Consider the following 16,158-nt stretch of genomic DNA (forward strand, 5'->3'; position numbering starts at 1 on the left):
AATGACAGGGGCATTTTGGGGGGCATTTTCCCCAGTAAAACATGACTAGAGTATTCTCACATTTCTAAATTGATATTCCTCAGCAAAATTTTAACCAGGTATTCAGTAATATGCACAAAATCTATGGGATTTCATGTATACAATGTTCAGGAAAAAAGCAAAACAAATTTTGCTTTTGTGTTACAAATCATTATAGATGAAGCTAACACCAAAAATCAGCTCAATCTTCTGACGATCCTGAGGAGCCTGGAGTCATATAGCACTGGAAGAAGGGCTGAGGAATCAGGCGGGTAAGGGGTGGATGCTAGCTAACTGAATTTAGTCCTTATGTCATCTGGTTGTTTAAGACTGTGAATTGGTGAAATTATAAGTAAGTTATAACATCCAGGAATTAAAATAAATCTCAGAAACTACCTCTACTTTGTATAAAAATGTTTCATCTCTTTCATCCCATTCTTGAGAGAATTAACCTCACTGGATAAACCTAGAAGCCCTAAGTCAATTTAATCTTCATAAAAAATTACATTCTAGGACTGCACGTCCTGCATATGTACCCCAGAACTTAAAATAAAAGTTGAAAAGTAAAAAATAAAGAATAAATGCTAATTTTCTTTTACTTTTTTAAAAGGGCATTTTATTAAAATACGTTCCAAATGAACTGCTTTCAGAAATGCTCAAGTGTGTTTTTACACTAAATATTTAAGGAGAAATAGTTTGGGGATAGGAGAAGATATCTCAGAAAATTGGCATACATTTGACAAATCAGTTTGAATCATATTCTGTATCACAAATAATGGATCAAGTTTCACACTTGCTATGTATGTCTTTTTCATCTAAAGTCCTCATGATTCTATAAAATACCTGCAGATACCACAGGAGACATGTTTTCCACTAAGAAAAATAAGCTGAGTGTGAAACCTGCCATATCTATCTACACCATGTGTTTATTATTTAAAAGGTTTTATAAAGTTAAATGAGAAAATAGATTAACAACATGATTTTTATTGCTGATTTCTGAACACCTCAGTCTCATAACCCTAGGAAGGTTTGTACCCATATCATAAGAGGTGGCAACCTTAAATTTTATGTGTAAACTTTTTGTGAATTTAATGCACTTTCTCTCATATCCTTGTCATCTTTAATCACTGATGGTCAAGTCCTCATGTCATCTGCTCTCTCCATTACTTTCATTCCTATTCTGATGATGTAATTCTTCTCACCAAATCTATCTTACTATCCCCTCAACTTTTCCTCTATGTATTCTGGAATGTCTGACCAATGATAATTTAATTCTCATGCATCCTCAACTCCTTCTATCCAGAGTTTATCAAAATTGAAGGCTGATTAACTCCCAAGGATAATGCTTACTCAGGAAGACCTTCAAGAAGTGGAAAATGATCACTGATATCAGTATATTAAGGCTACCTCTCATCACCATGGCTTATTCTAGACCAATGTTCTTCTACTCTCTTAAACAATACAAAACAAGTCTTTTTTCCAGTCTCATGTCATCCATCTATTTTCTGCCATTCTCTTTCTCTATCCTTCTAGTTAGTTTCTTTTTCACTGTTCCACCCTAAATCCTGTCATCATTCTACATAATTTCAGGTCACATGGACTGACCAGCACATTGTTCTTAGAATACTTTGGTTTCTTTGACACCTATAAGTTTCAATTGAACTTTAGTTATCAGTACTTATATTAGTAATGGAGTAAATTCTGTCATCTCTTAAAATGTTTATTTCATTAAACTCAAGATTTCACATTCTAACCACATCCACAATTGAAATCCTTCATGTTTCTTATTCTCCCACTCCTAGCACATTATTTTTGGTCTCATTTTACCTACTGGTACCTTAATTTCTCCATTTCTCTCTATACCTCTCTTATATTTTCAGGAAAGGAGTGAGGAATTAAGAATTGTAGTGTAATCATAGTAAGCCTGAGAAATTGTTGGTAAAAATCCAAGGAAAGATATACATAGACAGTTCAGAGTTCACAGGATAAATCTGGGCTAGAGACATACTTTGTGAATATTCAGCACAGGGATGCCATTTAAAGACATAAGTCTGGATTAGATCAACAGGAAGAAGTTGATAGAAAAGATGGGTTTGGAAGGAATATTGAAATACTTCAATATGTATAAGTTTGGTGGAGGAAACGTCAGCAAGGAAGTCTGAAAAAAAATGAATAGTGGGCTGGGAAGAAACCAGAGGGGTATGCATTATCATGGAAGTTGAGCAAAGAGAGTGTTTCAAGAAGAATACGATGTGTGGTGTGGAATGCCTTCTGTGATAGAATTAGGCAACATGGAAACCATTAGTAAAAAAACCATTTTGGTAAAATGTAAAGCTGGAAACCAGATTGGAGTGAGAAAAACAGTGAATAAAAGGTGAGGAATCTGAGCTGTGATAGAGAACAAGAAAATAGTGAAGGAGATGGTAGATAAGGGGAGGTTTTGTTTATTTGCTTTACGCTTGTTTTTCTTTTTCTTAAAAGATGGGATATACAAAGTATGTTTCAATATGTATATATTTAAATGTTTTTGTGGAATGTGAATAATCTAGTGGTGAAAGAAAGATTTATCATGCAGTAGAGAGAGGAAAAACAAAAGAGCAAAGTTGTTGAGAAATCATTTTAGGATGAAACTCCCCAGTACACAGGTAGAGAGGTTTGGGCTTTTCTGGGAGAAGGCAAGTTTCTACACTGAATTACGAGGGCCAGAAATGCAAATTGTTTTTTCCAAATTGCTACTGAGAATAAAGAAGAATTCACTCTAAAGGGGAATCTTAGAACAAAGTATAAGGCAGGTATCAACTTGGAGGGATGAGAAAAGTGGTAATGTGAGTTTGGAGAAAAGTAATATAAATAATAAATTCAGAGAGGGAGAAAGAAAAATTGTTGAAGGAAGATGTACAATTTTGGCATTAATCAGGGTCCACATGAGCTTATGACTGTGAATTGAAGTGATACCAATCATGCTGATGTATGTTTTTCCCTACACCTCCTCCTGCCCCCAGCACTATTTAACTACTTCTACATAGGCAAGGCAAGGGAGGAGAGGGCATAGTGAAGCAAGCACAATGAAGGGGACGAGAGGAAGGGATTTGTGGGTGATTATAATTATGGCCTGTGGAAGTAAAAACAGATGACTTGCATAGCTAGACGTAACACTCACCTTATCCTCTTCCCATTTGAATATTCTTTTTATTTGCAGTTTTAGTATGGCACTCTTTCTTACTGTTTTAGGAATCTTCTTATGATTTTAAGACTTACTTCTTCAACACAGCAAACTTCCTCGAGGAAAGGATATCACATCCTATTTCACTTTTGTTTCATCCTAAGAATAGGCATACTGAAGGTGCTCAATAAAGTATACTAAAGCAGTGAATTGGGGGTGGTTATGGGATCTGAACTCCTTCAGAAGTTTTACATTGAAATTATTATCCTACTGCCAGAAACTTATCCCAAGAAATATTTGTTTAGTGTGAGTATTTACAGATACAGTACAGTAATTTTAGTGGGATTTTAATTTAGGCTTCATGTAGTATTCCCAATCCTTCTGTTAATTGCACTGATTACATCCTCTGGCTGATTACACTGAAAATTGCTATCCATGCCTCAGGTCAGGCAATGAGAAAGTTGTGGGTTGAGTTGTGAGGGAGGATAAATCGGTGTAAATTGAAGTAACAAGCAACTGAAAATAAAGGCAGGGGATGTTTAGAGAGAGTGTGCTGATTAGTTACCATGCTGAGCATTTTGCCTTCAACAAAATCTAACTCTGTGGGCAGACTGAAAGACTAAACTGCTGACTTATTGTGATATCACATTGGCCCTTGAAGTAAAGTTACCAACTCTCTAAATTTTATTTTATTTTATTTTTACTTTAGCTAAGGAACACACCTAGAAATTTATCCATAAAGAGTGTTTCTCTCTGCAGTAGCTAGTCTCGACTTATTGTTTAAATTGTCAAAGTGTGAGTCACTTAACTTTAATCTGACCTTGCATGTACAGTGGAATCTTCTATGTGCCAAGTAGCAGTACAGTGTCATCCTTAAGACTTTGGGGTTTAGAGCAAGTCCCATTTAGTCTTGAGTTTTAACTTATTTGAGTATTATCTTGAGTTTTGAGTGTTATCTTATCACTAGGAAGGAGAAAGCTGGAAGGAGAGATAAGAAACCAATAGTCAAAACAAGGGTTTTTGTAGGTCTGGTATGTTCTTCCAAATATAAGAGCCTTGCATAAAGTCTGTAAATGGAAGAATGAAAAAAAGAGAAGGTGGATCATTTAAGCATATCTGTATTGAGCTGATGGCATATACTGAAAGTCTCTTTCAAGCCATGTATTTCTGTTTTGGGCTCTGTTCTATTTGGTATTTTTAGTGGTGACTTGGATAACAAAGCACAGGGCCTGCTTATCAAATTTTCAAAAGTCTAATTTGTGAGGGATATCGGATACTCTGAATAACAAAGTAAAAATTCAAGACTGTCAGCTTAAAAAGTGAGCTAAAGGTAACAAGCTGAAAATCAATGGGAATAAATGTGAAGTCCCACACTTAGATTAAAACATCCATTGCACAAGACAGGTTGGGGGAAATGGAACTTAATTGCAGTTTATGTAAATACAAGCATTGATCGTAGGCACAATTTATGACAGAAAGCAAAGAGATCTTATACTTGAGTTAATAGAAATATAGCCTCCAGATGGTCGGAGGTAAAAATCCAAATGTACTCTGTACTGATTAGATTACATCTGGAGTCTTGTATTTAGAGTTAGCCAATATATTTTCAAAGAGTCATTGAAAACTAGATGGTAATCAGGTGGTAGAAACATTTGTACACCACCACAGGACCTGATTAAGCTGGGGGAAGAAGAGCTAGTTCGTGAGTACACAATAGTCATCATTTTATTTGAAGGTTTTCCACATGGAAGTAAAATTAAACCTGTCTCCAAAGGCCAAAACTTTCTTCATAAATTATACTTAAATTTGGGGCCAAATTTAAGGAACTGTTTTCCAGCAATTAAATCTACTCAAGGATTAAAGCTGTTTTGCTAAACAGGAAACATCCTGACAGAACAGAGGCCAGAAAAGAGTCCGGCAAGAAGGACATAAAGCAAACACTGGCATTCATTGAGGGTTTGGCCGGTATGTAGATGATCTCTAAGGTCCCTTTTAACCCTGTGGCTCTACAAGAGGGAACTGGATTTTGAAAGCTGAATCTTTAGAGGGCAAACGTGTTCCTTAGTGTTAGCTGTCCAGGCTGATGAGTCGTGCACATAGGCAGCGTTTTCTTTTGATTAACTCATCATTTTCTGATGGACAGGTGTTGTTTCCAGTGAAGCTGGCTCAGCTTTCTTTGTTTTAGTTACTTTGAAGCAGAAGGATTAATCCCCTCTGGAGATATTTGCTTGTTTTTGCTGTCAGAGCAGTCACACTTTTCCCTTTGTATCTCTTAGCTTGTTTTTTGAAGTTTAGCTTCACAGAGAAATAGGCCTCATGTTTCCTTGGTGATTCACTGAGTCTAGATAGTCCCTCCTCCGCCTCCCCAAACTGCCACTGATGGTTTCTTCATCCTGGTTTGCATTTTGGCCGCCACAAAGAAGGATAAAACACTGACCACTATTTGGGCCAAAACTTAACAATTTCTTGCAAAAAGTATCTCTCAGAAGTCAAAACAGGCACAGGGCAAAGCCATTTCTTTCATCTTTTCCCCCACCTTTATTTGAGGTGCCTTCTGTATGAGAAAATAAAGAAATGTTAATATAAGTTTATATTTTAGAAATCAATGCTTTCATCAGAAATAAATAGAGAAACTCTATATTAACCCACTTTGTAAAAGCATTAATGGTTTCCACGTAAGGCCTTTGCCATTTTTGAGTCATGGCAAATTGCCCCTTCTGGCCTTTCTTCCACAGGGCACTTTTTTCAAAATAGGATTATTGTAAGGGCATGAACTAAGTAACACATTTGTAAAAGTTGAACTTGAATTAAATGGAGTAAAATATTATAAAATATCAATGTAAATAAAACTGCAAATACATATGTCGGCTTTATTACCTAAATGCATTTTGTTAATGCCATATGAAATGGATAATTTAAATCAAATGTAAATTTTTCCTGGAAAGTGTCTGGCTCAAGAGAATCAGAACATAAGGCACAGACTGAGAAAAAAATTTGCAAAAGATACATCTGATAAAGGACTATATCAAAATTATGCAAAGAACACTTAAAATTCAACAATAAGAAAACAAACTCGATTTTACAATGGGCCAAATAACTGACACCTTACCAAGGAAAATATACATATGGCAAATAAGCATATGAAAATTTCCACATAGTATGTCATCAAGGAAATGCACATTAAAATAACAGTGAAATACCACTACACATATACTAAAATTCCTAAAATCCTGAACACAGGTAATACCAAATATTGGCGAGGACGTGAAGCAATAGGAACTTTCATTTACTGTTAGTGGGAATGCCAAATGATATAGCCATTTTAGAAGACAGTTTGGTATTTTCTTACAAAACTAAATGTAATCTTACGTATTATCCATCAGTTATACTCCTTGCTATATACCCAAAGGAATAAAAAGCATATCTACACAATAACCAGCCTACAAATGTTTATAGCAGCTTCATTCATAATTGCCAAACATTAGAAGCAACCAAGATGTTCAGTTGGTGAATGGAGAAATCAATTGTGGTACATACAAAGAAATATTATTCAATGTTAAAAAGAAATGAGCTATCAAGCCATGAAAATGCATGGAGAAATCTTAAATGCATATTACTAGTGAAAGAAGCCAATCTGAAAAAAGCTATATGCTGTATCATTCTGACTATTGACATTCTGGAAAAGGCAAAACTATGGAAACAGTAAAAAGATCAGTGGTTGTCAAGGGTTTGGGAAGACGCATGAATATGCAGAACACAGAGGATTTATAGGGCAGTGAAAATCCTCTGTACAATACTATAGTGGTATGTACATGTCATATATGTCATTTTTCAAAACCCATAGAATACACAAAACCAAGAGTGAACCCTAATGCAAACTATGGACTTTGTGTGATTATATGTCAACGCAGGTTCATCAATTGTAACAGAAGGTACCATTCTAGTGGGGCCCATTGACAAGGGGGAAAACTATGCCCTTGTGGAGGGAGGGGCCATATGAGAAATCAGTGTATCTTCCTCTTAATTTTGCTGTGAACCTAAAATTAAATCTTTTAAAATAGTATGTGGCTAGTATGTAGCCATTTTTCACTGCTATGTCATATAGTTGGAATAAAAATACCCTACAGGTCTTGCTATTTGAAATGTAGTCCATGGACCAGCTTCATCAACATCATCTGGAGATGTTTTAGAAGTTCAGATTCTCAGGCTCTACCCCAGGTTTAGTATATAAAACTGTACTTTAACAAGATCCCCAGTGATTTATATACACATTAATGGTCTTGAACTCCTGACCTCAGGTGATAAGCCCACCTCGACCCCCCAAAGTGCTGGGATTACAGCCCTGAGCCACCATGCTTGGCATAGTCTAGCTTCTTAGCTATGCAAAAGGTGTCTTTATACCTCATAAGTGTTCCAGGACAGTTCATCATGATTAGAAACCTTCTACAGATTTAGGCTTAAAACTCTAGTTAGAAACAACAGTGTTCATACCTGGTTTATCATCCATGTAGATCTCTATTAAATACTTAGCATAATGATAGGTGGTTGAAGGGATCAGGAGCCTGGAACCTGGCAACAAAGCACAAATAACATCTCTCAGCAGACTTGAGCTCCATTATCTTAAGAATTTGATTCAGGTTATATGATAAATATCCTTATAAGGGGTGTTATATTATGTTAAGTGGGTCTCAACATCTTGCGTTAGTGAATGACCTTAGGGCTGCTGTTAACAGGTAGGGAGTGGCAGCATGATGTTAATACAGCACCCAAGAAAAGGTGCTTAACCGGAGAATTTAAGAAGGAATATTTTTCTCACTGGGTCATCTATATAATTTTGCCCTGATTACAGTTTGTGTCTAATCTGCTTCAGGAAAGAACAAGGTAACAGTTACAATGAGGTGGACTGCTAATTAAAACATAGCCTTAAAATCGTTATCCATATTGTGAGTGATTACAGTTTACATTGTATTAAAATTTTAAAATCGAGAATAAGAAGAAAAGGGTTATGAACTCAGGGTTAGAGATATTTTTGTGTGTGTTTTAGAAGTAATCTTTAGCTTTTCTTATTTAAAATGAACTCATAATGAAACAGTCAATTTGAAAATTTGATGGTGTAATGCATGTAGAAGCACTTGGTAAACTGAAAAAGACAGCTCAAATATTATATGTCTACATACAAACAGATACTATTTATTCTCTTGCCATTCTCTCAATGCAGGTCAACCCTGATTGTAACCTAAAAGCATGAGATGCAACTCTTTCTCTCTAGGCTTAATTTTGTTATTTATCAAAATTTACAATTGATGAGAAAACGCCCCCCCTCCCTTACCCAACCTAGCGTATCGCTCTCCTTTCTTCAATTCTGTCCTCTTGGTCTGCTTATTTCCCAGACCATTCTAAAAAGTTCCCTCTCTTCCTTTGGCATTTATATTTTTCAAATGCTTGCAGACAGTTTTCATACGCCACCTCAGTTGTTGCTTTGCCAAGCTATACAGATTTAGTCCTTTTCATCTTTCCTCATAAGTCACTGCCTCCATCTCTTTAATCATTTTTCTTGCTGTTCTCTGAATTCCATCCAATTTGTTGATATCTTTCTGGTAGAGAGGTGCCAAGAACGGAGTGTACAGTGTGGTTAAGGAGCCGTGTCCATCACTTCTCAGCCAGATGGGATGGTTGTTACTTCAGAGGACACACTGAATATATACTGGGGGCTGAGATAAAGGAAAAGGAACCAGTAAATCTTGAGAAAGTAATTCTATAATTCATTGTCCCTAGGGATAATAAAATAAGCATTTAATTAAAAGATGTGTTTCTAGTTTTGTGACTAGCAGATGCTATTTTGGTGACAAAGGCAGAAAATTGCATAATTTAATAAGATAAGAAAACACAAGAGCATAATGCTGTAAATCAGACCCTTTCTCACATTTAGAGAAACAATTGTAAACTATGAACAATATTATCTTGAAAATGCTTTTAGTTATTTTATTCAGTATGAAAGCAGATAGGAAATTTGGATAAAATAATTTAAAACATTTAACATATTTCTTGTACCATGCTAATGCAGATAATAACCAATTCATAAAATGTGCCTCACAAAAAAGGATAAATTCTGTACATTTATATTTATTTAGAGTTTCCATCAAAGTTTTTTATGTTATGTTTCAAGATTTAGGTTTAGGTTTACTTGCAGGATGAGTGACAGATTAAAGTATGAATATTTTTTATGTAGGTTTTTCACAGTTAATACTCAGAAGCAAGTATTTTCTAGTGTATTAGACTGAAGCTGAATATAGATATTTCACCAGATGCTTTATTGAAGCTGAGTTTTGTTACAGCCCTAATTTATCTTTAGTGTTTTGCTTTATGCTTATGTTTAAAGTTTTACTGTACTCATTGAACTGTGCTTGATCATTAATAACGACAGCTATCGTTAATGAGATGCATGTTACCCTCTAGCAGGTGGTATGGTCTAATAGTCTGAGGATTGAATTATGATTCGGAAAGGAAATATTTCTTATATGGGACTACAATGTAGAATGCGAAAACTGCAAGTATCTTAAAAATGGAATAACACTTGAAATAGGAGAATGAAAAATAAACAAATCAGGTTTCCTGAATAATAATCATGCCCTCTTAGTCCCTGAATGGAGAAATCACAATTCATATATTGCTATTATAGAATCTAGCAGAAGCTTGGTCAATAAAATGTTGACATCTTTAGTTAAGATAACCCATCTGTTACTTTGTGCTGTAAGGAGGAGAAGAGAAATAGTTACTACAATGCATGTATGTTTTCTAGCATTAAAGCTGCAGAGAAAATAAATATGCATGCCCTTACTTCTTAGAACTCCAAGAACATTACTGAGATTGTGTTGGTCTATATAGTACCAATACTTACACTGATGGTAATTCTTAGATATTGGCCTAGTCACAGTACAAAGTTTAATTATAAAAATTCATATTTTCCCATTGATATCTTTATCTTAAAATTCAGGTTTTGAAAATGGGAAAGTAAAATCCAGAAATATAGGCACAATTAACAAAGCTATGTAATTAGATTCATAAGAATGAAAGTTTGGGTCTTAGCTTATCCAGCCATGTGACCTTGGGAAGCACTCTTTGTTAATGCAGTTTGTTAATGGAGTAATTATCTACACACTTCTAATTCCCAGGGTAGTCAGGAATATCTAAGGGGTAATAGTAAGGGAAGTGCTGTACTGAAAGGTACAATAATTCCTTATTGGTTTTCATTTTGTGGTAAAGGTAATCCTGTCTCTTTACATGTCTTTCATCTTCACTCTAAGGTTTACTCCTAAAAAAAATTAGCTTAGAAAAGATTCAACTCTGTAAACATATTAGTTTTGCTTATAAGTTTCAGAGTAGTGAATGGGAAAATAATTTGCATTGCATGAAAAGTAGTACTTACGTTTATAATTTTCTTTCATATCTGTTTTGTACATTTAGAGTTTTAAAATTTTAGTATAGAAATAAGTGATAGAATATTATTCTAGTCCCAGCTGAGACTCTTCTATCTCATTGTGTGGCTGTACCCTAAGTGCATGGTTAGCATCACTTTTCTGGTCACTTTCCCCTAATCTATTTGGTATAAGAAGGGGTTTATACCTGCTCCTCTCCCACATCTTCATCTTGACTCTCTCTTCTGCATGGCATTTTCTCTCCTCCATCATTCTTTGTGTTGCCATGGTCCACTGAACACTTGTTGCTGGTACACCAGGGAGGTTATGGGTGGCAGACCCCTTTCAATACAACTGAGACCTTCAAAATGGCCTTTGCAGAGAGGGAGTAGACAGAATGGAGGGCAGGTCCTCTTTCATCTTACACTTGTGGGAATTGTAATCCAAAAAATTATATGGGCTTATATATAATACCACTGAAATCTTGGGAAACTACTTTAAAATTTTAAATTTGTGGTAAATTTTTATTTGTATTCTAAGTGTTCCTTGTTTAAGAAAAATGTGCTCATGGTTCGAGTTTGCTTGAGCGTGACCTGTGGGTACAGCAAATTTTAACACTGCTCTTTTCTTCCTTGATCTCTCCACCATTAGCAGAGGCCCTTCTTGTCTAAACCACTGTCAGACTTATCTCTACCTACATTTTAGGACACATTATTCTCTACCTACAGAAATTGATCTTATCATCTTCCTACCTCTAGCAAGATATATCTCCATGTCTTAAGTCTAGAATAATCTGGAATCTGTTCCCAGAGGAAAAGCTCAGGGTGGACTTTGGTATCCCTTGTGTAACAGAACAATCTAGGGTGTCATAGGAACATTATTTGTGATTCCTGTGAGGTCACAAATGATTTCATCAATATGCATCTTTTGAAGGGGGCATGTTTACTGGTTAATTGCTAAATCACATACATAGAAGCACATACACACAGATCCACATTCTGCCTGCTCAAGAAGGAAACACTAATTCTCAGAGACAGACTTTCTAAATAAGAGTTCACAAACTGGTAATCCACTAGCAAAATTAAGCTCGCATATGTATTTTGTTTGGCCCATACAGTTTTGTTTATTTTTAGAAATTGCACCAACACTAAAATGGATGCATTTGATATAAAATCCACATTTCTAGCTTTTCTCAAAAATATGATAAGATCTAGATCCACTAGACCTATAATTCTTCTTGAGAAAATTTGGCTACGCTGAGTAGGGGCTGCCTTCTACAGGCAGTGTGTATGGTCTTCATTCGGCCATGGTATGTTACTGTCCCAACATGGAAGCCATGCTAGTTATTAGTCTTCACTGCATTGATTTTCTTATCCATAAGAAAAAAATATCCATTTCTGCTTTCAGAATCCATGATTCTGAGCTGTGGAAAATCAATTCAATGTTCTAATTTTTGTCTAAGCCTGTTTAGTGGCAGTAACTGAGTTAAAATTTGTTATATTTTCATCCATAACAAACTTGCATTTTTGGACCATAAAGTGAAAATAATAAAGAAGGAATAAAACTGTAAAATCCACCTGATCAAAATAATAATTATTATTATTAACAATGGGTAAAAATGTAGAAAGACATATTTATTGGATGGATGACCATCACTGAAAAAAAAATTAACCCGCCATGTGCTAAAGCAAGAACAAAGCATATTCCATTTTTTCCAATTCAGAATGCCTTGAGTAGATTCTACATATAAGTAATCATGGACAAAATATAAATTATACAAGTGATGTTGGATTACTTGAATAAAGAGAAAACAAAATAGACTTTATGTTTTCTCAATTCTTAAGATGTAAGTTGCCTAATTGTCGTTGGGGGAGAAGGAATTAGAAAATATTAGAGATGGAATGACTCTTGCTAACATTTAACTTCTCCCATATCCCAACATTTACTAATGAAGAAACTTAAAATGTCCATAGTAACACAATTCATCTATTGCAAGGACTAGAAAACAGGATTTTAGGTTTAGAGATAGTGCTGCCTGTGATCATTAGAAATTATTATGAATCAGCACATGGAATTGGCATTGATCTTTTATGTTTGCAGTCTGCAAGATGTGCCTTTATTATTTTTCAGTAAGTCTTAAGGCAGTCATTGGGCAGGGAGGATGGTCCTGCTATGGAGTAGGGAGAAACAAATCAATATAGTTTTCATTTATATAGAATGCTTCACCTCTATAGCTATTAGACCATGAGACTTTATGAACTAAGTTTAGCCACTGCTCTTTTTACCAACATAGTAGAGAGAACACAGCCCTGGTAGTGAAGGTCAACAACTCTGATTTATAAGCTGGCTCTACCTAGTATTTAATTTTAAGACTATGACCAGGAAATGTAATCTTTCTGAACCTCAGCTTCCTTATCAGTGTAGTGAAGATAATGCTACTCAGCTTGCGGACTATTCACTTCTTCATTGAAGAAGTGCGTATTAAATCCCTACCATGTGCTAGACGTTGTTCTTGGTGCTAGTGGAGAGCCAGAAAGCAAATGCTGTACCTTACAGAAGGCAAGGTAGTTGTAAGGATTGAAAGAATCATCTGCAGTGGTTTCTTACACACAGGGCGTGTTCAGTAATGTTCATTGTTCATTTTCTCTCTGATTCTTTTCCAAAACCACAACCTAAACAGGAGAATCTTTGCTCCTAAGTTTCAGTATAGATTGAGAAAATAAAGCATATAAATGGCTAAGAATAGGACTCTGTGAATTTTAAGTAGCCAACCAAGATCCAATTTTTGATCTTTGTGCCCTGCGTGAAAGAGGTAGGTTATGTAAAACAAGGACAAGTGCACAAGCACCTCCAATCATACACTTTCCCATGACAACATGCACAATTCATTCTTTGTCAAATGTAGAAGCAACTCCTGCAGTACTTGTATTTCAGAATTTTTCTATGGCTCTCACAGCAAAATCATTGCCATTTTACTTTGTCTTTGTTTCCACCAAAAAAATTGTAAGGCAAAGTAAGATTCCCATTCCTCTAAGTTTTTATACACTAGGATTGGGGGTGGACATGGGTGATTAATCAAGAAAAAATTCTCATATCTTCTTTTGATCATCATCTCTGAAAGAGAAAGGAGAAATTAAACAGAATTAGTCTGCTGTGAGGAGATCTTGAAAGCATTCGGGAAGGCTAACAAGAGAATCGCTTTTATTTCCCCTAAAGGGAATGATCTGTTGGTAATTGAGGTAAGGAGTGAAAGTAAACACTCTACTAGGCCTCTTATAGGTGTTTTCATTAATTCTTACAACACATAATCCAATAATGTGAAATATAAATAATAGAACATTGGCCAAAAAAACGCCACACAATTTAAGTATAGTTTTGAATTATGTTTATGTTACCTCTGATTAGGAAGCCCATGTTTTTCCACTGCATCATAAGTGACATTCATCATATTCCATTAGCCATTGTCATATGTGTGTGACACTGTTTGTCTGAGCTTTATTTCATTTCAATCCAAAGTATACTTTCTTTGGTGTTATGTACAGCTATTTGAATAGTGACTTCTCCCTGTTATAGGATCATGGACTAATGAAAAATACATCCATTTCAGACCTGCTAATAACTGTCTCCATGGCATGGGCTGAACAAGTCACTTGATTTCTCTGGGCCTCTGTTTCCTCACTTGTAAAATGGGATGAGGTCAGACTAAGCTATCTATAATACCCACGTAGCTTAGCAAAGGCAGTTCCTCAAATGTGTGTGTGTGTGTATTTAAATAAGTTTTTGAAACTACCTGATTGTCTACTCTTTTATAATAACACTGGAAATATATTGAATTGTCACAAAATTAGGGTTCTATCCCCTCCTGAGAGAAATATATGTGTTATTAATTCTAAAATACCCCCCTACATGCTTGTCATTGCCCCAGGCAAGTGATGGAAGAGAAAACAGGAACAGAAAACGGTGCCTGCAGTTATGCATCTCTTTTTTCAGAACATTGGTTCCTAAATTAATAGAAGGCTGCCTGTTCCCCCAGCATCTTCCGTCTCTGTCCTCCCCTCCCTTTCATCAGTAATCTTACCTCTTCTCAGCTAGCTGTTTGCTAATCCAAGGTAAATTAGTTTTGAAAAAACGTGATATTATACTTTATATTTTTATATTGTAACAGTAGCAATTAATTTTCAATTGTTTTCAGCTTGTAGCAGAAGTAAGTTTTTGTAGGGGAGAAGAAGGAGGTAATTTCAGGAATTCAAGCATTTGGAGAAGCCCACATCTTATAGATGACAGTAACAAACATTTACAGATTTAAAGAATGTAAAGCCCCAATAGAATGTCTGGCAAATAGTAGGAGTTTAACAAATTGCATCCTATTATTCTTACTTCACAAACCAGCCTTGCATGTTTTATAATTTACTCAGATCCTGGGAAAACAGGTTCTTATTTAAAACCTCCATAAAGTCGGCTGGGCGCAGTGGCTCACACCTGTAATCCCAGAACTTTGGGAGGCTGAGGGGAGTGGGTCACTCAAGGTCAGGAGTTTGAGACCAGCCTGGCCAACATGGCGAAACCCTGTGGTGGTGGTCACCCGTACTCCCAGCTACTTGGGAGGCTGAGACAGGAGAATCGCTTGAACCCAGGAGACGGAGGTTGAGGTGAGCCGAGATCATGCCACTGCACTCCAGCCTGGGCAACAGAGTGAGACTCCGTCTCATTAAAACAAACAAACAAACAAACAAAACCTCCATGAAGTCCTTGAAACCTGGAACACTGTTTTATAATTCAACCTAATGTATTAGTTCTACAGATAAACCATTTTCTGTTGCGTTTTCTTTTATCTTTCCCTGGATTTTGCTACTCCCTTATTTAATTCTTCATTCCTGTTTGTTCTCTCATTCTTTCTTTTGACTTTGTTCCTTTTACATCTGCAATAGAATTGCTATTTCCCAATATCCTTATATCCAGCCCACCTCACTTGTGGCCATGAGGTAAAGTATATTCTCTGGCTCGGGAGAAAGCCTACCAATGAGAAACTCCATACCTGAGGCGAGGTGAGGATTTAATACCTTTTCTCTCTCTTCTTCCCCAGTGCCCCTCCTCTGTTTTCTTTTGTATCAAAGTACTAAGAGTCATGCAATCTTTTTTTCACCCAGTTTTCTTTTCTCTTGCCTTGTTTTATTTTGTTTTGCTTTATGTCAGCTTCTGGAAGACTGAGAATCAAGGATGTGTGAAGGGATCGTCCAATAACATGAAAGCAGAAACACAGCAAAGGGGTCAGTGAGTTTTGAGAGGACTGCTGTTGTATTCATGCATACTACTGGCATTCTTTCATGTAAATAAAATGTATTACATTTATTTCTTTAAAAATATCAACAATCTGTGGTTTGATTGCCCTTCCCCACCTCAGGTCTTTGTTTTTTTGGTATCCAGTGCTCATTTCTCCATCTGCTTTTTCTTATACTGTTTCTCTTTCCTAAATAACTGGCCTCCCTCTTCTCTATTTAATAGTTCCTTCAATATAAATCTCCCTTATTTTATATTATTTTGCTAGTGAATAATAATAATAAA

The 16,158-nt window shown here is 35.8% G+C and overlaps 1 long non-coding RNA gene across 1 annotated transcript; it reads right to left on the minus strand.

The window, feature by feature from the left end:
• Positions 1–4,673: 4,673 nt before the first annotated feature.
• Positions 4,674–11,438, minus strand: LOC108519865 (uncharacterized). The gene is made up of 4 exons (XR_001882745.1): positions 11,349–11,438; positions 8,648–8,892; positions 7,673–7,750; positions 4,674–5,735 (listed from the first exon to the last, which is right to left on the minus strand). It is a non-coding gene; the product is annotated as an uncharacterized LOC108519865 (long non-coding RNA).
• Positions 11,439–16,158: the final 4,720 nt, after the last annotated feature.

This window comes from Rhinopithecus bieti, unplaced genomic scaffold (assembly GCF_001698545.2).
Source record: "Rhinopithecus bieti isolate Rb0 unplaced genomic scaffold, ASM169854v2 scaffold_44212, whole genome shotgun sequence".
NCBI classification, from domain to species: Eukaryota; Metazoa; Chordata; class Mammalia; order Primates; family Cercopithecidae; genus Rhinopithecus; species Rhinopithecus bieti.